Consider the following 26,718-nt stretch of genomic DNA (forward strand, 5'->3'; position numbering starts at 1 on the left):
GCAGCAGCATGACTAGACCACAGAGTGGCCTAGTGACAGAGTGGAGAGGTGAGGGGCAAAAGCCTAGCCAGTACAAGCACAAGATGGTAAATGGCAGTAGGATCACCTTGCAGCAGGTGTGTGGCATCAGACGGGAGGCAGCATCAGAATAGTAGCTGAAGCAGGTAGCCAGAAAAAGCTAAGTTTGACAAAGTTTGGGAGTGGCACCATGGATGATCTAGTCTGATGTATCAGGCACTGGTGTGTGGAAATCCTGGCTGATCCACACCTGATTCTTCTTTAGAAAGGTCAGTTTCTCCACATTTTAGGTGTAAAGGCGAGTTCTCCCAGGGTAACTATGGCCCCTGCCGCTCTAAACAACCGCTCTGATGCCACGCTACTGGCCGGGCTGGAAAGTTTGTCCATGTCAAACTTGGCCAGTTGTGGCCACAAATGAAGTTGCTGCTGATAGATCTGGTACTGCTCCTACCCCCCCACCCACCCCCAGCAGCCATGGCAATAGGACATGAGCACAGAGAGCCCCTGGTCAGACCTTTGTAAAGATGGGCAATGGCTCACATAGACAACAGCCAACTGACTACATAGTATAGTCTCAATAGAAGTTAAGTTTGTCCTCCCTCTCAGCGGGTGGAAAAAAAGCCCTCATTTTAGACCAGTAGCGAGGGTCTAACATGGTGGAGAGACAATAATCATCCCTATGCCGAATGGTGACAATTCGGCTGACACTACGCAAACAAGTGAGCATGCCTCAGGCCAGTTGAGCAAGTGACTCGGAGGGACTCCCTGCATTCATTTTATGTTTCTATACTGCTACAAGAGGACATAGTTTTAAATTAGAGGGGCAAAGGTTTAAAAGTAATATCAGGAAGTATTACTTTACTGAGAGAGTAGTGGATGCATGGAATAGCCTTCCTGCAGAAGTGGTAGCTGCAAATACAGTGGAGGAGTTTAAGCATGCATGGGATAGGCATAAGGCCATCCTTCATATAAGATAGGGCCAGGGGCTATCCATAGTATTTAGTATATTGGGCAGACTAGATGGGCCAAATGGTTCTTATCTGCCGACACATTCTATGTTTCTATGTTTCTATCCCTACTTCATAATGCCACGGTATGTCTGGGTCATCTGCCTGTTCTTCCTGTAGCTATTCAGGCTGCTCCAGCTCCTCCTCTCCTGTCACCTGTGCAGAAAAAAAACATTTCTCTAAACATTTCTTGTGCGTAAATGTCCTTCTCCTCCTCTAGTTCAGCCCCCACAGAGCTCATGTGGCCGTGTGATGTAGGCGTCACGTCTCCTGTCCCCTGGCCAGCCAGATTTAGCAGCATCTGCTCCAGGTCATGAAACAGTGGAATGACTTTGTTCATCCTGAAGTCCTGGGAACTTTGCAAACTGCAGATGTCACGCATGAGCTGCCACTGGCTAACATCGAAGTTACACAGGGGAATACCCTGTCCGCCTGTATCATCAATAAATAATTTATCACCTTTCTCTGTTCATATAGTCGGTCCAACATATGGAGGGTGGCGTTCCAACGGGTAGACATGTCGCATATCAGCCGATGTTGGGGAGCGGCAGTCTGCTTTTGCAGCTCAAGGATAATGTGCTTTGCAGTGTATGAGTGGATGCACAGTTTTCTGGCTATTTTCAAGATGTCTTGCAGATGGGTGAAAGACTTCAGTAACCTCTTTACAATCAGATTAAACACATGCGCCATGCAGGTAGAAAAGGCTCAGCCCTCCTTGACGCAGTGCCGACACCATGTTCTTCCCGTTGTCGGTGACCATCGTTCCAATTTCGAGTTGGCTAGGAGAAAGCAAGGATTCAATTTCTTGATGGAGAACGTGGAGCAGTTCCTCCCCTGTATGACTCAGTTCGCCCAGGCAAACTAGGTGCAGAACGGTGTAACACCACCGTACCCTGCACATGTGGTATGCTGGAGGAGCACTCTGAATCATCTCTGCAGTGGAGTCTGAAGACACAATGCTGGATGAGAAGACAGAGGCGGACATTGGCGCAGGACCCACAGCTTGAGAACATGGAGGCAGCGGTGGCATCACCTGGCCAAGTTGCTGGTGTGGGTGGGTAGGAACCACATTTACCCAGTGGGCCGTAAAGGACATATGTTGTCCTTGACCGTAGTTACAGCTTCACACATCGGCGCTGTCTTAAACTTTAGCGGACAATGACAGGCTCAAGGACTGGCCCACCTTCTGTTCAACATACGTGTGCAGGGCTGGTACTGCCTTTTTCGCAAAGAAATGACAGCTTGGGACTCTCCACCTTTGCTTGGCACAAGTCATCAGTTCACTGAAAGGTGCAGAGTCCACCACTTGGAAAGGGAGAAACTGAAGTACCAGCAAGTTGGCCAGGAGCACGTTCAGCTTTTGTGCCGTTAAATGAGTGCATGCATACTGTTGTCTATTTGCCTCTGGGATTAATTGTTGACTAAATGACTGATGAAGAGTAGGAGGAGGAGTAGAAGCATCAGGACCAGAAGATGATAGGAAGAAAACACAGCTCCCTTCTGCTGAGCTGGTGGAGCCGTCACTTGCAGAAAAGGGATGCGGGCCATTGGGTGATGCAGCGGTTGCTGCGGGAGGCTGGACCACTAGTTCAGAGCCACGGTTTTCCCAAGCCACTTTATGGTGATGATCATGTGTTGATGGTAGAAATAAAACTCCTGTACTCCACTGGATTGCTTCAAGTGTTATGTTTATTAGACAAGTGGATATCCAGTTAAAGACTACTTTTTCCACTGCATGTGTTGATGCAGGGCCATGGTGCCAAAATTGAAACCCTGGCCACGCTTCACCTTCTGTCCACAGATTCAGCAAATGGCATGTTCACCTCCTCAGGTGGCTTGGTGAAAACCTGCCACACCGCCAAGTATGACATTCTCCCCCCAACACTCTGCACTTACAGGTAGGCTCTGGACAAATGTGCGGATGGTCTAACCTAGGCACGTTTGGCTCCTGACCTCGTACTTCTGCCACCCTGTTCATTCACAGCCACGCTACCACCTTACTGGTTAAGCTGCTGCCTCACGCGCAAGCTGCCACCCTCTTCTCCTGATGATGATGATGATGATGATGTCCCCTCTTCACCTGGCTCCCAAGTGCAATTAGATACATCATTAACTACTGTCTGCACATCACTGATGTCCCACTCAACGGTCTCTGGACGAGGAGCTTGACTGCTCGCAACACCAGCTCCCATGCAACTCTCATCATCACTACTTGCCGGCCTACTGGAGGAGGTGGTGGATGTCTCCTCTAGATCTTGGCTGGGCAGTAGCTGCTGACTGTCCTTTAGTGATGTCCCGAACTATTCGCCGGCGAACAGTTCCCGGCGAACATAGCTTGTTCGCGTTCGCCGCGGCGGGCGAACATATGCGATGTTCGGTCCGCCCCCTATACATCATCATTGAGTAAACTTTGACCCTGTACCTCACAGTCAGCAGACACATTCCAGCCAATCAGCAGCAGACCCTCCCTCCCAGACCATCCCACCTCCTGGACAGCATCCATTTTAGGTACCCGGCCTCATTTTTTTTACAAAAGGCAATCCCTGATATGGGACGTAACCGGGAGTAAACTGATAGGAATAGTACTAGTTAAGACACCACTCATATAGGGTGTCACAGCACATTGCTCCGTGCACGCGCAGTGCCCCAACTTGGGAGTAAGAGGACCGACCAAGCTGCTTTTTCCATCTCCCGATTCCTAAAATCAATTCAACACAAGTCGCCGGATAGGGGACGTAACAGGGATTAAACTGATAAGAATAGTACTAGTTAACACACCTCTCATACCATGTGGCAGAGTATATTGCACGGCGCTAGTGATGTCGCAAACATAAAATTTTCTGTTCGCGAACGGTGAACGCGAATTTCCGCAAATGTTCGCGAACGTGCGAACCGCAATAGATATCAATAGGAAGGCGAATTTGAAAACCCACAGGTACTCTTTGTGGCCACAATAGTGATGGAAAAGTTGTTTCAGGGGGACTAACACCTGGACTGTGGCATGCCGGAGGGGGATCCATGGCAAAACACCCATGAGAAATTACATAGTTGACACAGAGTGTGGTAAGTTGAAATCGCAATGCGATTCATAGAACTTGAATTAATCGCATTGCGATTTCAACTTTCTCAAATCCGACAGTACATTCTAGCATTGAGTCGTTCCCATGGTGATAGGGAGCACGGAAGCACGGAAGCAGCAGAAGTTCTGTTGAAATCGCAATTCGATTTATAGAACTTGAATTAATCGCATTGCGATTTCAACTTAGAGCTTCTGCCGACTTCCGTGCTCATGGAGCGTCCCCATCACCATGGGAACAGCTCCATGCTAGAATGTACTGTCGGATTTGAGAAAGTTGTAATCGCAATGCGATTAATGCAGGTTATACTAATCGCATTGCAAATTCAACTTAGAGCTGCTGGGTTCCTAATGGTTGTATTGCTAGAATATAACGAAGATTGAGAATATAGTGCTATATTCGTTATATTCGTCAATTCCAGCAATACAACCATTAGGAACTTAGCTTGCATTCGCTAACTTGAATTCGCAATGCGATTAATATAACCTGCATTTTTCGCATTGCGATTACAACTTAGATCTGAGTTTCTAATGGTTGTATTGCTAGAATTGACAACGAATATAGCACTATATTCTCAATCTTCGTTATATTCTATCAATATAACCATTAGGAACCCAGCTCTAAGTTGTAACGCTTTTAGGTCTTTCCAAATTTTACTTTTGAATGTGTTTTACTTGATCAAGATCTTAAAACCCCAAAAGACTTATTTTTTGTATTTTTAAAGAAGTTTTATGGGATATAAGAAATCTTCAAATTTTTAAGCATTTGTCTCTTTCTCCTGAAGATTGCAGAAGGAATTTTTCATCAATATTGTTTACAGTTTTTCTGTTTGACAAGAAAAGAAATGGAGAAGATAAGGCAGAGGCTATTTGGAAGATTATGCAATGGAAAATAAATTCTTTGAGGTATCTTGACTAACAATTTTGGTTTAGGAATTTCTCAATGATGTTTTTTAAGGCCTCGATTTTGTGATTCATTTTGCATGAAATGATGTGTGATTAGCGAGGATCTTTAACCACCTCCGGGCCGCCTAACGCACATGTGCGTTCCGGAGGTGGCAGGCTGGCGCACAGTCACGCATATATGCGTCATCTCGCGAGACGCGAGATTTCCTGTGAACGCGCGCACACAGGCGCGCGCGCTCACAGGAACGGAAGGTAAGCGAGTGGATCTCCAGCATGCCAGCGGCGATCGTTCGCTGGCAGGCTGGAGATCCGAATTTTTTAACCCCTAACAGGTATATTAGACGCTGTTTTCAAAACAGCGTCTAATATCCCTCCTACCTGGTCCTCTGGTGGTCCCTTTTGTTAGGATCGACCACCAGAGGACTCAGGTAGGTCAGTACAGTCGCACCAAACACCACACTACACTACACTACACTACACCCCCCCCGTCACTTATTAACCCCTTATAAACCCCTGATCACCCATGATCACCCCATATAAACTCCCTGATCACCCCCCTGTCATTGATCACCGCCCTGTCATTGATCACCCCCCTGTCAGGCTCCGTTCAGACGTCCGTATGATTTTTACGGATCCACGGATACATGGATCGGATCCGCAAAACGCATACGGACATCTAAATGGAGCCTTACAGGGGGGTGATCAATGACAGGCGGGTGATCACCCATATACACTCCCTGATCACCCCCTGTCATTGATCACCCCCCTGTCATTGATCACCCCCCTGTAAGGCTCCATTCAGACGTCCGCATGATTTTTACGGATCCATGGATACATGGATCGGATCCGCAAAACGCATACGGACGTCTAAATGGAGCCTTACAGGGGGGTGATCAATGACAGGCGGGTGATCACCCATATACACTCCCTGATCACCCCCTGTCATTGATCACCCCCCTGTCATTGATCACCCCCCTGTAAGGCTCCATTCAGACGTCCGCATGATTTTTACGGATCCATGGATACATGGATCAGATCCGCAAAACACATGCGGACGTCTGAATGGAGCCTTACAGGGGGTGATCAATGACAGGCGGGTGATCACCCATATACACTCCCTGATCACCCCCCTGGTAAGGCTCCATTCAGACGTCCGCATGTGTTTTGTGGATCCGATCCATGTATCCATGGATCCGTAAAAAATCATGCGGATGTCTGAATGGAGCCTTACAGGGGGGGTGATCAGTGACAGGGGGGTGATCACCCTGATCACCCCCTGTCATTGATAACCCCCCTGTAAGGCTCCATTCAGACGTCCGCATGTGTTTTGCGGATCCGATCCATGGATCCGTAAAAATTATACGGACGTCTGAATGGATCCTTACCAGGGGCGTGATCAATGACAGGGGGGTGATCCGGGAGTCTATATGGGTGATTACCCCCCTGTCATTGATCACCCCCCTGTCATTGATCACCCCCCTGTCATTGATCACCCCCCCTGTCATTGATCACCCCCCCCTGTAAGGCTCCATTCAGACATTTTTTTTGGCACAAGTTAGCGGAAATTTTTTGTTTGTTTTTTCTTACTAAGTCTCATATTCTACTAACTTGTGTCAAAAAATAAAATCTCCCATGAACTCACCATACCCCTCACGGAATCCAAATGCGTAAACATTTTTAGACATTTATATTCCAGACTTCTTCTCACGCTTTAGGGCCCCTAAAAAGCCAGGGCAGTATAAATACCCCACATGTGACCCCATTTCGGAAAGAAGACACCCCAAGGTATTCCGTGAGGGGCATATTGAGTCCATGAAAGATTGAAATTTTTGTCCTAAGTTAGCGGAAAGTGAGACTTTGTGAGAAAAAACCCAAAAAATCAATTTCCGCTAACTTATGCAAAAAATAAAAAATTTATAGGAACTCGCCAGGCCCCTCATTGAATACCTTGGGGTGTCTTCTTTCCAAAGTGGGGTCACATGTGGGTTATTTATACTGCCCTGGCTTTTTAGGGGCCTGAAAGTGTGAGAAGAAGTCTGGGATCCAAATGTCTAAAAATGCCCTCCTAAAAGGAATTTGGGCCCCTTTGCGCATCTATGCTGCGAAAAAGTGTCACACATCTGGTATCGCCATACTCAGGAGAAGTTGGGGAATGTGTTTTGGGGTGTCATTTTACATATACCCATGCTGGGTGAGAAAAATATCTTGGTCAAATGCCAACTTTGTATAAAAAAATAGGAAAAGTTGTCTTTTGCCAAGATATTTCTCTCACCCAGCATGGTTATATGTAAAATGGCACCCCAAAACACATTCCCCAACTTCTCCTGAGTACGGCGATACCAGATGTGTGACACTTTTTTGCTGCCAAGATGGGCAAAGGGGCACATATTCCAAAGTGCACCTTTTGGATTTCACCGGTCATTTTTTACACATTTTGATTGCAAAGTTCTTCTCACACATTTGGGCCCCTAAATTGCCAGGGCAGTATAACTACCCCACAAGTGACCCCATTTTGGAAAGAAGACACCCCAAGGTATTCCGTGAGGGGCATGGCGAGTTCCTAGAATTTTTTATTTTTTGTCGCAAGTTAGTGGAATATGAGACTTTGTAAGAAAAATAAATAAATAAAAAATCATCATCATTTTCCGCTAACTTGTGACAAAAAATAAAAAGTTCTATGAACTCACTATGCCCATCAGCGAATACCTTAGGGTGTCTACTTTCCGAAATGGGGTCATTTGTGGGGGTTTTTTACTGTTTGGGCATTGTAGAACCTCAGGAATCATGACAGGTGCTCAGAAAGTCAGAGCTGTTTCAAAAAGCGGAAATTCACATTTTTGTACCATAGTTTGTAAATGCTATAACTTTTACCCAAACCATTTTTTTTTTGCCCAAACATTTTTTTTTAATCAAAGACATGTAGAACAATAAATTTGGCGAAAAATTTATATATGGATGTCGTTTTTTTTGCAAAATTTTACAGCTGAAAGTGAAAAATGTCATTTTTTTGCAAAAAAATCGTTACATTTTGATTAATAACAAAAAAAGTAAAAATGTCAGCAGCAATAAAATACCACCAAATGAAAGCTCCATTAGTGAGAAGAAAAGGAGGTAAAATTCATTTGGGTGGTAAGTTGCATGACCGAGCGATAAACGGTGAAAGGAGTGTAGTGCCGAAGTGTAAAAAGTGCTCTGGTCATGAAGGGGGTTTCACCTAGCGGGGCTGAAGTGGTTAAACTGAGGAAAAAAGAAATAAAAAAATATGTAATAAATTCACTGTGACAAATGCAGCAGATTCCACAAATGTATTATCTTTCCCAAAATGGGTGTTTTATTTTTATAACAGAATATAACAGCAGTATCTAACGTTTGTATTTCACTGACAAATGTAGAAAAGGCCCCAGATGTAGGGTGTTGCCAAAAATGTATTTTTTTTTTAAAACCCAGAATATTGTTACAGTATTTCAAGCTTGTATTTCACTGTGACAAATGCAGCAAAGGCCCCAGATGTAGGGTATTGCAAAAAATGGGTGTTTTTTTTAAATGCAGAATATAATTGCAGTATGTCAAGCTTATATTTCACAGTGACAAATGCAGCAAAGGCCCCAGATGTAGGGTATTGCAAAAAAGTGGGTGTTTTTTTAATAACAGAATATAACAGCAGTATTGAACGCTTGTATTTCACTGACAAATGTAGCAAAGGCCCCAGATGTAAGGAATTACAAAAAATTGGTGTTTTTTAAAACCCTGAATATTATTGCAGTATTTCAAGCTTGTATTTCACTGTGACAAATGCAGCAAAAGCCGCAGATGTAGGGTCTTGCCAAAAATGTTTCTTTTTTTATACCCGGAATATTATTGCAGTATTTCAAGCTTGTATTTCACAGTCACAAATGCAGCAAAGGCCACAGATGTAGGGTATTTCCACAAATTGGTGTTTTTTTAAACCCAGAAAATTATTGTAGTATTTCAAGCTTGTATTTCACTGTGACGAATGCAGCAATGGCCGCAAATTTAGTATCCTGCCCAAAATGGGTGTTTTTTTAATGACAGAATATAACAGCAGTATCTAACGCTTGTATTTCACTTTGACAAATGCAGCAAAGACCGCAAATTTTATCTTTCCCAAAACTGGTGTTTTTTTAAACTCAGAATATAATTGCAGTACTTCAAGCTTGTATTTCACAGTGACAAATGCAGCAAATGCTGCAAATTTAGTATCTAGCCCAAAATGGGTGTTTTTTTTATTAACAGAATATAACAGCAGTATCTAACTTTTGTATTTCACTGACAAATGCAGCAAAGGCCCCAGATATAGGGTCTTGCCAAAAATGATTTTTTTTTTAAACCCAGAATATTGTTGCAGTATTTCAAGCTTGTATTTCACTGTGACAAATGCAGCAAAGGCCCCAGATGTAGGGTATTTCCCAAAATTTTTGATTTTTAAACCCAGAAAATTATTGTAGTATTTCAAGCTTGTATTTCACTGTGACAAATGCAGCAAAGGCCTCAAAGTTAGTATCTAGCCCAAAATGGCTGTTTTTATTTTTTTTTACAGAATATAACAGCAGTATCTAACTCTTGTATTTCACTGTGTCAAATGCAGCAAAGGCCACAGATATAGGGTGTTTTTTTTAAACCGAGAATATTATTGCAGTATTTCAATTATGTATTTCACTGTAAAAAATGCAGCAAACCTCGCTAATTTTGTATCTTGCCCAAAATGAGTGTTTTTTTAATAACAGAATATAACAGCAGTATCTAACGCTTGTATTTCACTGTGACAAATGCAGCAAAGGCCCCAGATAAAGGGTATTGCAAAAAATGGGTGTTTTTTTTAATGCAGAATATAATTGCAGTAATTCAAGCTTATATTTCACAGTGACAAATGCAGCAAAGGCCCCAGATGTAGGGTATTGCAAAAAATTGGTGTTTTTTTAATAACAGAATATAACAGCAGTATCGAACGCTTGTATTTCACTGACAAATGCAGCAAAGGCCCCAGATGTAGGGTATTACTAAAAATGGGTGTTTTTTAAAACCCAGAATATTATTGCAGTATTTCAAGCTTGTATTTCACTGTGACAAATGCAGCAAAGGCCCAAGATGTAGGAAATTGCCAAAAATGGGTGTTTTTTTAAAACCCTGAATATTATTGCAGTATTTCAAGCTTGTATTTCACTGTGACAAATGCAGAAAAAGACCCAGATGTAGGGTCTTGCAAAAAATTGGTGATTTTTTTAAACCCAGAATATAATTGCAGTAGATCGAGCTTGCACTTGACTGTCACACATGCACATATGCTGTGCTGGGGCATTAAACTTGCATAAAATGGCCACCGATGCCCACCTAACTAACAGACGGATAAAAGTTATTTTTCTGTGTCACTGGGCACAGGGCAAGGTAAAAATATTGTACACTGCACCCACACAACAAAATCGCTGTAGCTCACTGAGTAAAAGATTCTCTCCTATTCTCTCCCTCACAGCAGCAGCATCCTCTCCCTACACTAGTAACAGCAGAGTGACGTGCAGAGCTACGTGACTCCAGCTTAAGTAGAGGCTGGGTCACATGCTGCACTGGCCAATTACAGCCATGCCATTAGCACCATTAACTCGCCAAACACCGTACCCAAACTTTTACTGAAAAGTTCTGGTCCGGGGTCCAAAATCCTAAAGTTTGCTCAACCCTAGTTACCATACTTTGGTCACATGGCCTAGTTTCAGCTCAGCCCCATTGTAGTGAATGGGGCTGGACTGCAATACCAAGCATACTATGTACGACACTGTTCTTGTGAGAGATGCCGGAAATCGGCTGCCTTCCCCAGAGCTCAAGGGAAGGCAGCTGATTGGCGGGTGTTCCAGGACTTGGATTCCCACTAATCTGATAAAGATTACCTACCCTGAGGACAGATTATCATTATGCATTGCTGGATAACTTCTTTAACCCCTTAAGGACTCAGCCTTATTTCACCTTACGGACTTGGCCATTTTTGCAAATCTGACCAGTGTCACTTTAAGTACTGATAACTTTAAAATGCTTTGACTTATCCAGGCCATTTTGAGATAGTTTTTTCCTCACATATTGTACTTCATGACACTGGTAAAATGAAGTAAAAAAAATAATAAAAATATTTATAAAATACCAAATTTACAAAAAATTAGTAACAAATTGCTAATTTCCAAGTTTCAATTTCTCTACTTCTGTAATACATTGTAATACCTCCAAAAATAGTTATTACTTTACATTACCCATATGTCTACTTCATGTTTGGATCATTTTGGGAATTATATTTTATTTTTTGGGGATGTTACAAGGCTTAGAAGTTTAGAAACAAATCTTGAAATTGAAATTTTTGATAAATTTTCAAAAACCAAATTTTTAGGGACCGGTTCAGGTCTGACATAATAGAAACCACACAAAAATGACCCCATTCTATAAACTATCCCCCTCAAGGTATTCAAAACTGATTTTACAAACTTTGTTAACCCTTTAGGTGTTCCACAAGAATTAATGGAATAGAGATACAATTTCAAAATTTCACTTTTTTGGCAGATTTTCCATTTTAATAATTTTCTTCCAGTTACAAAGCAAGGGTTAAAAGCCAAACCAAACTCAATATTTATGGCCCTGATTATGTAGTTTACGGGCACACGGCAGGGCGCAGAAGGAAAGGAATGCCATACGGTTTTTGGAAGGCAGATTTTGCTGGACTGTTTTTTTTTTTACACCATGTCCCATTTGAAGCCCCCCTGATGCACCCCTAGAGTAGAAACTCCATAAAAGTGACCCCATCTAAGAAACTACACCCCTCAAGGTATTCAAAACAGACCTTAAAAACATTGTTAACCCTTTAGGTGTTCCACAAGAGTTATTGGCAAATGGAGATGAAATTTCGGAATTTCAATTTTTGGGCACATTTTCCATTTTAATCCATTTTTCCCAGTAACAAAGCAAGGGTTAACAGCCAAACAAAACTCAATATTTATGGCCCTGATTCTGTAGTTTACAGAAATACCCCATATGTGGTCGTAAACAGCTGTAATGGCACACGGCAGGGTGCAGAAGGAAAGAAATGCCATACGGTTTTTGGAAGGCAGATTTTGCTGGACTGTTTTTTTTTACACCATGTCCCATTTGAAGCCCCCCCTGATGCAACCCTAGAGTAGAAACTCCAAAAAAGTGGCCCCATTTTAGAAGCTACGGGATAGGGTGGCAGTATTGTTGGTACTAGTTTAGGGTACATATGATTTTTGTTTGCTCTATATTACACTTTTTGTGAGGCAAGATAACAAGAAATAGCTGTTTTGGCACCGTTTTTATTTTTTGTTATTTACAACATTCATCTGACAGGTTAGATCATGTGATACTTTTATAGACCAGGTTGTCACGGATGCGGCGATACCTAATATGTATGCTTTTATTTTTATTTATGTAAGTTTTACATACTTTTAAGCAAAAAAAAATCATGTTTTAGTGTTTCCATAGTCTGAGAGCCATAATTTTTCCCGTTTTTGGGAGATTACCTTGGGTAGGGTATGATTTTTGTGGAATGAGATGACGGTTTGATTGGCACTATTTTGGGGTGCATATGACTTTTTGATTGCTTGCTATTCCACTTTTTGTGATGTAAGGTGACAAAAAATGGTTAATTTAGCACAGTTTTTATTTTTTTGTTTTTACGGTGTTCATCTGAGGGGTTAGGTCATCGGATATTTTTATAGAGTTGGTCGATACGAACGCGGCAATACCAAATTTATATACTTTTTTTTATTTATGTAAGTTTTACACAATAACAGCTTTTTTAAAACAAAACAAGATCTTTTAGTGTCTCCATATTCTGAGCTATAGTTTTTTTTATTTTTTGGGCGATTGTCTCAGGTAGGGGCTCAGTTTTTGCGGAATGAGGTGACGGTTAGATTGGTATTATTTTGGTGGGCAAACACCTTTGTTATGTGAGGTGACAAAAAATGGTTCATTTAGCACAGTTTTTATTTTTTATTTTTTACGGTGTTCATCTGAGGGGTTAGTTCATGTGATATATTTATAGAGCCGGTCGATACGGATGCGGCGATACCTAATATGTATACTTTTTTTCCCCCTATTTTTTACCAATTTTTTTTTACTTTATTTGGGGAAAATTACATTTTTGTTTATTTTTACTTGAAACTTTTAATTTTTGGGGGGGGAAACTTTATTTTTTAAACTTTTTTTCACTTAAATTTTTCTCCCACTTTGGGACTTGAACTTTTGGGGGTCTAATCCTTTACAATGCATTCCAATACTTCTGTATTGGAATGCATTGGCTGTATGAGTAATACTGTGTGTATTACTCATACAGCTTCCGGCCTGTGAGATCCAGGGGGCTGGATCTCACAGGCTCGTCACCGAACGGCAGCGCAATGCCTTCCTTAGACATCGAGCTGCCTTCCATGCCATCGGGTCCCCCCCACTGCCGCATAGGAACCCGATGGCACCGCCCGCCGCAAACCGCAGGTCTGAATTGACCTGCGGTTTGCAGCGATCGCCAATACGGGGAGGTCACATGACCCCCCCTTCCCCCGGTGTTGTCACAATTAACCCCCGCCGCAATTTCCTTTTAACTTAGGACGTACTGGTACGTCCTGAGTCCTTAAAGGGTTTCTACCACTTGCTTTGCACCCATTTCGTTTTCAGACACTAGCGATCCGCTAGTGTCTGATGTACAATACAAGCTAAGTATTATCTTATTCTGTCCGGCCGTTTTGTTTAAAAAAGCACTTTTATATTGATGCAAATGAGCCTCTAGGTGCTATGTGGGCGTCTTTCCAGCACCTAGAGGCTCCGTCTACCTTCCTAAACTGCCGCCCAGCTCGTCGCTCCAGACCGCCCTTCTCCTAGCGAATTCGATCCTCCCCTGTGGGTTTTAAAATAGGCAGGCGAATTTTAAAACCCACAGGGACTCTTTCTGGCCACAATAGTGATGGAAAGGTTGTTTCAAGGGGACTAACACCTGGACTGTGGCATGCCGGAGGGGGGTCCATGGCAAAACTCCCATGAAAAATTACGTAGTTGACGCAGAGTCGGGTTTTAATCCATAAAGGGCATAAATCACCTAACATTCCTAAATAGTTTGGAATAACGTGCTTTAAAACATCAGGTATGATGTTGTATCGAGCAGGTAGCGTAAGGGTTATGCCCGCTTCACAGTGACAGACCAAACTATGACAGACCAAACTCCCTGTTTAACACACCGCAAACAACTGCAAACAGCCCATTTCCACAACCGCAAACTCCCCATTTGCACAAGGTTGGATACCAAGCTAGCCATGTCCCGTTCCTTGTCCTCACTGATGTCATTGAAGGTCTCTTCCTCCACCCAGTCACGTACACCCCGAAAGGTGACAACAAGCCCCCTGGGACGCCTGCTGTGTTTGGTCTTCAACCTTCTCAAAGCCACCTTCCTCCTCTGACTCCTCTTCTTCAGACTCCTCTCTCTGCGTTGCCTCTCTCTGCACTATTATAAGGTGTGTTAATTAGTACTATTCCTATCAGTTTAATACCTGTTACGTCCCCTATCAGGGGACATGTATGGAATAGATTTTAGGAACCGGGAGATGGAAAAGAATGCTTGGTTGGTCCTTCTCCTCCAAATTTGGGGCACTGCGCGTGCAATATACTGTGCCACCAGATAGGAGTGGTGTGTTAAGTAGTACTATTCTTATCAGTTTAATCCCTGTTACGTCCCCCATCAGGCGACGTGTATATGAAATCAATTTTAGGAACCGGGAGATGGAAAAAGATCCTTGGTCGGTCCTCCTACTTCCAATTTTGGGCACTGCGCGTGCAATCGAATGTGCCACCTGATAGGAGTGGTGTGTTAAGTAGTACTATTCCTATCAGTTTAATCCCTGTTACGTCCCCTATCAGGGGACGTGTATATGGAATTGATTTTAGGAACCGGAAGATGGAAAAAGATGCTTGGTCGGTCCTCCTACTTCCAATTTGGGGCACTGCGCGTGCAATCGAATGTGCCACCAGATATGAGTGGTGTGTTAAGTAGTACTATTCCTATCAGTTTAATCCCTGTTACGTCCCCTATCAGGGGACGTGTATATGGAATCGATTTTAGGAACCGGGAGATGGAAAAAGATGCTTTAATCAGTTTAATCCCTGTTACGTTTACTAGTATTATTATTATTATAATAAGGTGTGTTAAGTAGTACTATTCCTATCAGTTTAATCCCTGTTACGTTAACTAGTATCATTATTATTATAAGGTGTGTTAAGTAGTACTATTCCTATCAGTTTAATCCCTGTTACGTCCCCTATCAGGGGACGTGTATGGAATAGATTTTAGACAACCGCAAAGAGTTGTCAATAGTTGACACACTCATGACATAAATTTTATTCCTCTATGCGTCAATCTTGGTGTAGTGATGACTGTGCTCGTGCGCACGTTTGTGAGATTGCAGGCGATGGGGGTTTTCAAATCCTATGGTCGTGCTGAGGTAGTTCAGTGACAGTTAAGTGACCAAGAAAACAATGATCCTGCAGTGTGGGCCCATTGTTGACCTAGTAGGCTTTAATGATCACCTTAGATGATCACAAAGAAAATTTATGTTTTTTCTATGCAAAATTATCCAGCCGATCGCTTTTGGTCTGTTCACAATGAAGCAACGACCTTATCATCTGGGGTGTGCCAACATTGCCATTGCCAACACACTCATAGTGGTGGTCGCTTCATTGTGATACGCAAGCCCCTTCACCACAACAAGGTAACGATCACGAAGGGGAATTGACACATGTATGTGCTTTTTTTATTTTGTTTGGTTTTTGAAGCCACAGTGCAGCACCAGAGGCCAGAAAAATTTGGTATTGTTGCAGCCGCTGCTGTAGCAGCAGCCAGAAAAATTGATGTTTCCCGGGCAGAAAGTTTCCTAAAACATTGCGGCTTGAACCCTAGTTGGTGGCGGATAAGTCCCGTAAGTCATCCGGCATTAAGAGATAAAATACAGCAGCGTGTGGACCATTTTTAGCCCAAGGCCGCTCATCTCAGTCATCAGGCCTTTTTTGTTCAAATGTATCGCCCACTGTCAGTCCCTTCGGGAACCATCCCTCATTCATCTTAGTAAAGGTGAGGTAATCTAGACTTTTTTGACCTAGGCGACTTCTCTTCTCAGTGACAATACCTCCTGCTGCACTGAAGGTCCTTTCTGACAGGACACTTGAAGCGGGGCAGGCTAGAAGTTCTATCGCAAATTGGGATAGCTCAGGCCACAGGTCAAGCCTGCACACCCAGTAGTAAAGGGCACGCTCCAGGAAGAAAACAAATGGGATGATGTCGCTGGTGGTACCTTCGGTGCGACTGACTAGGTTTGTCACCTCCTCAAAAGGACGTATGAACCTACAGGCATTGCGCATGAGGCGTTCAGTAATGTGGCAAAAAATTTCCCAGCTCCGCAGAGGCTCTCCTAGCACCCTGGTCATACAAATGCTCGTTGACGTTTTTTTTCGCGTCGGGCTGTCGCAAATCAAGCGCTTCACTGGCATGTTGTTTCGGCGCTGAATGTCTGAAAAGTGCGCCATGGCCGTGTAGGAATGCCTGAAAAGGCCACACTCCTTCCTGGCCTGCTTGAGAACGTCCGGTAAGACTGGGTACTTATGCACAAAGCGCTGTACGATTAGATTACACACATGTGCCATGCACGGCACATGTGTAAACTTGCCCAAATTCAATGCCGCCAACAAATTGCTTCCCTTGTCACACACCACTTTGCCGATCTCCAGTTGGTGAGGAGTCAGCCACTGAACCACCTCTGCGTTCAGGGCGGACAGGAGTGCTGGTCCAGGGTGACTCTCTGCTTTCAGGCAATTCAACCCCAAGACGGCGTGACACTATTGTATCCAAGATGTGGAATAGCCCCTGGGGAGCTGGGGGGGGTGCCGTTGATGTAGAGCAAGACGCAGCAGCAGAAGAGAACTTAGCCGAGGAGGTTATGGAGTAGGAGGAGTAGAGGAGGTGGCAGCAGGCCTGCCTGCAAGTCATAGCAGTGTCACCAACTCCTCTGTAGAGCCACGCATTCCATGCTTGGCAGCCGTGAGCAGGTTTACCAATGCGCAGTGTAGGTGATATACCTGCCCTGACCGTGCTTTGCAGACCAGGTATCAGTGGTCAAATGGAACCTTGCCCCAAAACTGTGTGCCAGACATGCCATGACTTCCTTTTGCACAATCGAGTACAGGTTGGGGATTGCCTTTTGTGCAAAGAAATTTCGGCCGGGTACCTTCCACTGCAGTGTCCCAATAGCTACAAATTTTTGGAAGACCTCAGACTCGACCAGCTTGTATGGTAAAAGCTGGCGGGCTAAGAGTACTGACAAGCCAGCTGTCAGACGCCGGGCAAGGGGGTGACTCTGTGACATTGGCTTCTTACGCTCAAACATGTCCTTGACAGACATCTGACTGTGGGCAGATAAGCAGGAACTTCTCAAGGCGAGATGCAGAGTGGCGGGTGGTTAAGAGGGGCTAGGAGGACAGCAGTGGTTGACGTGGCTGAAGATGCTGGACCAGGAATAAGATGGTGGCTTTGAGTTTGTGTGCTGCTTGTACTCATGTGTTGATCCCATAGGCGTTTGTGATGTGAGATTATGTGCCTTCGCAAAGCAGTTGTACTTAGGTGTGTGTTGGACTTCCCACGACTCAGTTTCTTTTGGCACAGGTTGCAAATGGCATCGCTGTTATCAGAGGCAGACACATAAAAAAATGCCACACTGCTGAACTTTGCAATGACGGCATTCTGGTGGTGGCAACAGCATGCGTTGATTGGCTTGCTGTCTGGCTGACCCCGGGTGCCGATACATGCTGTCTGACTGTGCCTCTAACTCCTTGCGACGACCTCCCCCTGCTTCCAACTCGTCTCCTCCTCTCTGTCTTCCCATCTGAATTTTCCCCCTGTTTGTCTTCTCATCGAGCGGGCACCCACGTGACATCCACGGACACATCATCATCATCAACCGCTTCACTTGTATCTGACAACTCAGCAAAGGAAGCAGCAGCGGGTACAACATCATCATCATCACACCGTAATTCCATCTGTTTAATGCTCCCTGACTGAGACATATCCCTGTTATCTACATCCTCTGGCAATAATGGTTGCGCATCACTCATTTCTTCCAACTGATGTGTAAATAACTCCTCTGACAGATCAAGTGAAGCGGTTGTGGTGCTAGTGTTGGTGGTGGCAGCAGGCAGGCAAGTGGTAATTTTAGAGGTGCCTGAAGCTGAGCTGGAGGAGGATGGTGCCTCAAGGTTCCGAGCGGAAGCTGTAGAAGATTGAGTGTCCTGTGTTAGCCAGTCAACTATGTCCTCAGAACTTTTCGAGTTCAGGGTACGTGGCCTCTAAACACTGGGCATTATTCTAGGGCCAAAGGGAATCACAGCACCATGACCACGACGGCCCCTGCGGGGTGGCCTGCCTCTGCCTGTAATTTTTTTTAGATTAGTTGTACTATGCGTGCAAGCTACTGTGACACCAGATATGAGTTGTGCTGAAGTGACACTATGGACTTGCAGCTGGGCCTTAAACAAACACGTGTGTGTAACTGACTGCTAGTTATTCACAGTCAAAATTGTTGTTTTTCTTTAAATGTAATCGACTGTGGCACCAGATATGAATGGCACTGAAGTGACACTATGCACTGGCACTGGGCCTTAGACACACAAACACGTGTGTGCAACTGACTGATAGTTATTCACAATCAAAATTGTTGTTTTTACTTAAATATAATTGAATGTTACACCAGATATGAGTGGCGCTGAAGTGACACTATGGACTTGCAGCTGGGACTTAAACACAAAAACACGTGTGTGTAACTGACTGCTAGTTATTTCCATTAAAAATTGTTGTTTTTCTTTAACTACCTCAGCTCCCCTAGCTTAAACACCCTTAATGACCAGACCACTTTTTACAATTCTGCACTACACTACTTTCACCGTTTATTGCTCGGTCATGCAGCTTACCACCCAAATGAATTTTACATCCTTTTCTTCTCACTAATAGAGCTTTCATTTGGTGGTATTTCATTGCTGCTGACATTTTAACTTTTTTTGTTATTAATCGAAATTTACTGAAATTTTTGCAAAAAAATGACATTTTTCAATTTTAGTTGTAATTTTTTTTTATGACATCTATATATACATTTTTCTCTACAGTTATTGTTCTACATGTTTTTGATAAAAAAAAAATGTTTGGGTAAAAAAAGAAATGGTTTGGGTAAAAGCCCCACAAATAACCCAATTTCGGAAAGTAGACACCCTAAGGTATTTGCTGATGGGCATAGTGAGTTCATAGAACTTTTTATTTTTTGTCACAAGTTAGCGGAAAATGATGATTTTTTATTTTTTTCCTTTGTGGGAGATTAGCTCGTGGGGATCACCTTTTTCTGAACAGACAGTCCGGTAGCAGGCAGTTTCCATAAAAATCTGGCTTGTTGCCAGGTTTATTTAGGCACAAAGGTTTGCACAGCAGAAAACAAACAAAACATAAAGTAAATCCTTGCCGTCCGGTGCTAAGCTATACAGTCTTGTCCTGACTATACGGTGTGGGGCTGCTCCCCAACACCCACAACACAAATGGTAAAGCAAACCTTTTGTTTTTCCCACATCCAAACATAGCTCTCTCTTCAGCAACACAGGTTACAGTCCTGAGACTCAGCACATGAGAGACCTGTTGTGCTCTCTTCCTGTTTATTTAATGTCCACCTGGAGGTGAACTCCAGTGGACCATAATCTCTGGACCGGAACCAAGCCTGCCACAGAGGCTGGAAAAACCCGGGCCGGATTCCGGTTCAGTCCCTGACAACAGAGCGCATGCGAAGTGAAACATACCTATCATCCACCACCTCAACTCGCATACCGTCACACCTTACAAAGTCTCATATTCCACTAACTTGTGACAAAAAATAAAAACTTCCATGAACTCACTATGCCCATCACGAAATACCTTGGGGTGTCTTTTTTCAAAAATGGGGTCACTTGTGGGGTAGTTATACTGCCCTGGCATTTTAGGGGCCCTAATGTGTGAGAAGTAGTTTGAAATCAAAATGCATAAAAAATGCCCTGTGAAATCCTAAAGGTGCTCTTTGGAATGTGGGCCCCTTTGCCCACCTAGACTGCAAAAAAGTGTCACACATGTGGTATTGCTGTACTCAGGAGAAGTTTGGCAATGTGTTTTTGGGTGTCATTTTACATATACCCATGCTGGGTGAGAGAAATATCTCTCTAAATTGACAACTTTGTATAAAAAAATTGGAAAAGTTGTCTTTTGCCAAGATATTTCTCTCACCCAGCATGGGTATATGTAAAATGACACCCCAAAACACATTGCTCAACTTCTCCTGAGTACGGTGATACCACATGTGTGACACTTTTTTGCAGCCTAAGTGGGCAAAGGGGCCCACATTCCAAAGAGCACCTTTAGGATTTCACAGGGCATTTTTTACACATTTTGATTTCAAACTACTTCTCACACATTAGGGCCCCTAAAATGCCAGGGCAGTATAACTACCCCACAAGTGACCCCATTTTGGAAAGAAGACACCCCAAGGTATTTCGTGAGGGGTATGGCGAGTTCCTAGAATTTTTTATTTTTTGTCACAAGATAGCAGAAAATTATGATTTATTTTTTTCTTACAAAGTCTCATATTCCACTAACTTGTGACAAAAAATAAAAACTTCCATGAACTCAATATGCCCATCACGAAATACCTTGGGGTGTCTTCTTTCCAAAATGGGGTCACTTGTAGGGTAGTTATACTGCCCTGGCATTTTAGGAGCCCTAATGTGTGAGAAGTAGTTTGAAATCAAAATGTGTAAAAAATGCCCTGTGAAATCCTAAAGATGCTCTTTGGAATGTGGGCCTCTTTGCCCACCTAGACTGCAAAAAAGTGTCACACATGTGGTATTGCTGTACTCAGGAGAAGTTGGGCAATGTGTTTTTGGGTGTCATTTTACATATACCCATGCTGGGTGAGAGAAATATCTCTCTAAATTGACAACTTTGTATAAAAAAATTGGAAAAGTTGTCTTTTGCCGAGATATTTCTCTCACCCAGCATGGGTATATGTAAAATGACACCCCAAAACACATTGCTCAACTTCTCCTGAGTACGGTGATACCACATGTGTGACACTTTTTTGCAGCCTAGGTGGGCAAAGGGGCCCACATTCCAAAGAGCACCTTTAGGATTTCACAGGGCATTTTTTACACATTTTGATTTCAAACTACTTCTCACACATTAGGGCCCCTAAAATGCCAGGGCAGTATAACTACCCCACAAGTGACCCCATTTTGGAAAGAAGACACCCCAAGGTATTTCGTGAGGGGTATGGCGAGTTCCTAGAATTTTTTATTTTTTGTCACAAGATAGCAGAAAATTATGATTTATTTTTTTCTTACAAAGTCTCATATTCCACTAACTTGTGACAAAAAATAAAAACTTCCATGAACTCAATATGCCCATCACGAAATACCTTGGGGTGTCTTCTTTCCAAAATGGGGTCACTTGTAGGGTAGTTATACTGCCCTGGCATTTTAGGAGCCCTAATGTGTGAGAAGTAGTTTGAAATCAAAATGTGTAAAAAATGCCCTGTGAAATCCTAAAGATGCTCTTTGGAATGTGGGCCTCTTTGCCCACCTAGACTGCAAAAAAGTGTCACACATGTGGTATTGCTGTACTCAGGAGAAGTTGGGCAATGTGTTTTGGGGTGTCATTTTACATATACCCATGCTGGGTGAGAGAAATATCTCTCTAAAATGACAACTTTGTATAATAAATTTTGAAAAGTTGTCTTTTGCTGAGATATTTCTCTCACCCAGCATGGGTATATGTAAAATGACACCCCAAAACGCATTGCCCAACTTCTCCTGAGTACGGCGATACCACATGTGTGACACTTTTTTGCAGCCTAGGTGGGTAAAGGGGCCCACATTCCAAAGAGCACCTTTAGGATTTCACAGGGCATTTTTTACACATTTTGATTTCAAACTACTTCTCACGCATTAGGGCCCCTAAAATGCCAGGGCAGTATAACTAACCCACAACTGACCCCAGGTTGGAAAGAAGACACCCCAAGGTATTTCGTGTTAGGCATAGTGAGTTCATGGAAGTTTTTATTTTTTGTCACAAGTTAGTGGAATATGAGACTTTGTAAGAAAAAAAACAAAAGAAAAAAAATCATGATTTTCCGCTAACTTGTGACAAAAAATAAAAAAATTCTAGGAACTCGCCATGCCCCTCACGGAATACCTTGGGGTGTCTGCTTTCCAAAATGAGGGTCACTTGTGGGGTAGTTATACTGCCCTGGCATTTTAGGGGCCCTAATGTGTGAGAAGTAGTTTGAAATCAAAATGTGTAAAAAATGCCCTGTGAAATCCTAAAGGTGCTCTTTGGAATGTGGGGCCCCTTTGCGCACCTAGGCTGCAAAAAAGTGTCACACATGTGGTATCGCTGTACTCAGAAGAAGTAGGGCAATGTGTTTTAGGGTGTCTTTTTATATATACCCATGCTGGGTGAGAGGAATATCTCGGCAAAAGACAACTTTTCCCATTTTTTTATACAAAGTTGGCATTTGACCAAGATATTTCTCTCACCCAGCATGGGTATATGCAAAATGACACCCCAAAACACATTGCCCAACTTCTCCTGAGTACGGCGATACCACATGTGTGACACTTTTTTGCAGCTTAGATGCGCAAAGGGGCCCAAATTCCTTTTAGGAGGGCATTTTTAGACATTTGGATCCCAGACTTCTTCTCACGCTTTAGGGTCCCTAAAATGCCAGGTCAGTATAAATACCCCACATGTGACCCCATTTTGGAAAGAAGACACCCCAAGGTATTCAATGAGGGGCATGGCGAGTTCATAGAAATTATTTTTTTTTGGCACAAGTTAGCGGAAATTTATTTTTTATTTTTTTCTCACAAAGTCTCCCTTTCCGCTAACTTGGGACAAAAATTTCAATCTTTCATGGACTCAATATGCCCCTCAGCAAATGCCTTGGGGTGTCTTCTTTCCAAAATGGGGTCATTTGTGGGGTGTTTGTACTGCCCTGGCATTTGAAGGTCTCCGCAATCATTACATGTATGGCCAGCATTAGCAGTTTCTGCTATTCTCCTTATATTGAGCATACGGGTAATGAGATTTTTTTTTTCCGTTCAGCCTCTGGGTTAAAAGAAAAAATGAACGGCACAGATTTCTTCATTCGCATCGATCAATGTGGATGAAAAAATCTCTGCCCCCCCCAAAAAAAGGAGGGGAAAGGCGTCTGCCAGGACTTAGGAGCTCCGCCCAACATCAAAACCCACTTAGCTCGTATGCCCTGGCAAATCCGATTTCTCCATTCACATCAATCGATGTGGATGAATAAATCATTGCCGGGATTTTATTTAGTTTTTTTTATATACAAAGTGTTTGCCAAAGCATATGAACACCGCCGCCCCCTCAGCTCATATGCCTCGGCAAACGTATCTTTTTTACTGAAGAGGAGAAATCTCGTCTTGCAGCGCCGCATACACCGACTTTTGTGTAATCTGACAGCAGCGCAATGCTTCTGTCAGAATGCATATCAGTGCTGCAGCTAGTCGATCGGTTGGTCCACCTGGAAGGTAAAAAAACTAAACAAAAAAGAAAAAAACAGGCAACAACGCAATAAATTTATTAACTTTATAATAACATTTGAACGGATCATATAAACTTTATTTAACTTTTTGAACAGAACGTTAACTTTTTTGCTTACCGGTGATTTTTTTTATTACCTTTATAGGACAAACCTCTCCTTTCCCATGGGACAATGTGAAAAGCGCAAATCGCCCAAAGATGTGGCGAAGTACATTATGCACTTTGTCCCAGGTGAAAGGAGAGGTTTGCAGCAGCTCTGTGTGAATGGGCCCTAATAGCCCTGTGTGCCCTTCCTGTGAGATGCAATCTCTATGCTAAGTGTACCTGTGTGTGGTACTTGCGGAAACACTCCCCTAAGCATAGGGCAGGGTGGTCAGGGCAGTCAGGACAGAAATAGCGGGTGTCACGCCTTATTCCACTCCTGCTACAGACACGCCATTTTTTTCGGGGTGGCGGTTGGTTTGAGGTATCGCAACGACACTGGGGAAATGTTGCTCGTGTAGACGGCTTACTACACTGGTGGTTGGGGCCACGGAACCTCCTGGATACAGGAGGTTCTCGATGATCTCTTCCTGAAATTTGAGGAAGGATCTTGTTCTCCCAGCCTTACTGTACAGAACAAAACTATTATATACATCCAATTGAATCAAATATACAGACACCTTCTTATACCAGAGTCTGGTTCTGCGGGAAACTAAATAGGGAGCCAACATCTGGTCATTGAAGTCCACCCCTCCCATGAGCGAATTATAGTCGTGGACACAGAGGGGCTTTTCAATGACACTGGTTGCTCGTTCAATTTGGATTGTCTTGTCTGCGTGAATGGAGGAGAGCATGTAAACGTCACGCTTGTCTCTCCATTTCACCGCAAGAAGTTCTTGGTTACACAAGGCAGCCCTCTCCCCCCTTGCAAGATGGGTGGTAACGAGCCATTGGGGCAAGCCCCGGCGACCAGGTCGCGCGGTGCCACAGCAGTCAATCTGTTCTAGCAACAAAAGCCTGAAGAGGGGCACACTTGTGTAGAAATTGTCCACATAAAGATGGTACCCCTTGCCAAATAAGGGTGACACCAAGTCCCAGACTGTCTTCCCACTGCTCCCCAGGTAGTCAGGGCAACCGACCGGCTCCAGGGTCTGATCTTTACCCTCATAGATCTGAAATTTGTGGGTATAGCCTGTGGGCCTTTTAACAGAGCTTATACAATTTGACCCCATACAGGGCGCGCTTGCTTGGGATGTATTATTTGAAGCCAAGGCGCCCGGTAAAATGTATAAGGGACTCGTCTACGCAGATGTTTTGCTCAGGGGTATACAAATCTGCAAATTTGGTGTTGAAGTGGTCTATGAGGGGCTGAATTTTGTGGAGCTAGTTAAAAGCTGGGTGGCCTCTGGGACCGGAGGTGCTGTTGTTGCTAAAGTGCAGGAAACGCAGGATGGTCTCAAATCGTGTTCTGGACATGGCAGCAGAGAACATGGGCATGTGATGAAGCACTCAGATGTGCTAAGCATAGCAATGCTCACTCAACACTAGACAGGAGTACTCCCTTGTGTAACTTCAATGTCAGCCAGTGGCAGTTCATGCGTGACACCTGCCATTTGCTCATGCCCTTTAAGGAGGCCACCTTTTTTGTCAGTCGCCAGGACTACGGGATTAACAACGTCATTCCACTGCTTTATGTCATGTAACAGATGCTGGTAAATCTTTATGGTCAGAGGACTAGAGACGCGTGCTAACTAGATAGATGGTGGCAGAGTTTGATAAATTTGTCTGTCAAAATCTCTGTTTACAGTCAGTGAACGGGAACATAATTTATCACAAGAATATGCAAACACCTACCAATGGGGTGTTAACCCACAGAAGTAGGTCATCGACATGAAGGGGCAGTCATTTTCACAGCTCAAGGTATTCTCCTGGAAGCTTTACCTCTGCACGTCAACGGTCTACATTGCGAAGCTTGTCTAAAAGAAAAATCCCACAGTGCACCCCCTTGGAGTAAACTCTTGATCCGGCACAGGCTGCTTTGCTCCTTCAAAAACAACGGACTCTGTACAGCGTGACACCAATATATAATTTCTAATACACCAGACTCAAAGAGTAATCCAAGCACCTGTCTGCCCACATAGCTGCCAAGAAGCAGAAGGGTCTTGCTATTGAAATGGGCTCAGAGCTGAACCTAACAGACAAATTCTCCTGTTTACCTGGACTCAAAGGAAAGGACAGAGATCCATTTGCTGTGCTCATACAGATTTCATCCAACCTCCACTCACCAAGGCAAGCACATAAGACTGGATTGTGTGGACAGGTTGGTTCTGCGCGACGTACACAGAGAACAATCTTTTGGAGGTGTTACCAGAGACATTTACTTCCCTCCCGCTCTTTCTGTATAATGTCTCTGAGGATCTCACGGCTATCGTAGGGACGTGGTTCTAAAGAAACTTTGACTGTTGTTTCGTTAAGCTGGTGATCAGTTCTCAGCACCAGACATGTGGACCGGGTATGACGTGTCACTGGATCAGTGTTGGCCACAGAGCGTGTTTTCTCCGTGGCCGTCGAACCTCGCATGGACATTTCTTATGCCATCCTCGCAGAGGACTTCAAGACATTATGGAATAATATTCATAAATCAAAAGACGAGGTCACATTGGAGTAAGTGGACAATTTATTTCAATGTCTATACTCACATTTCTTCAAGGACTTTAGAATCCACTTATCAGCAACCAAGCTTGTTAAGGTGACGGCATCTGTGGCATCATCGCATTGTGAAGGAAAAGTAAGGTTCTTCAGTAAGGACTACCTAATCTGAGTGCAGGGATTTGTCATGGAGCTGGCCATCAATAACATCCAGTATTGAACTCATGGACGACTCTCATCTTGGACCTTGTCCACAATGTTCGGGAACCCCTGGACGTCCTACATGTCTTAGACATGAACCCTGCAGTGCTTACTACATGTTATGCCGCTTCTTATCATTCTGTAACAGCGGCTTTGAGATCTGCACATACTAAGGCTTATTTATGAAGATTTTCGGGTGCTGCCTGCACAGACCAGTTACC

General features: G+C 43.6%; 1 pseudogene; it reads left to right on the forward strand.

The window, feature by feature from the left end:
- Positions 1 to 337: 337 nt before the first annotated feature.
- Positions 338 to 26,468, forward strand: LOC122935188 (annotated as a pseudogene).
- The last annotated feature ends 250 nt before the right edge of the window (positions 26,469 to 26,718 follow it).

This window comes from Bufo gargarizans, chromosome 4 (genome assembly GCF_014858855.1).
Source record: "Bufo gargarizans isolate SCDJY-AF-19 chromosome 4, ASM1485885v1, whole genome shotgun sequence".
NCBI classification, from domain to species: Eukaryota; Metazoa; Chordata; class Amphibia; order Anura; family Bufonidae; genus Bufo; species Bufo gargarizans.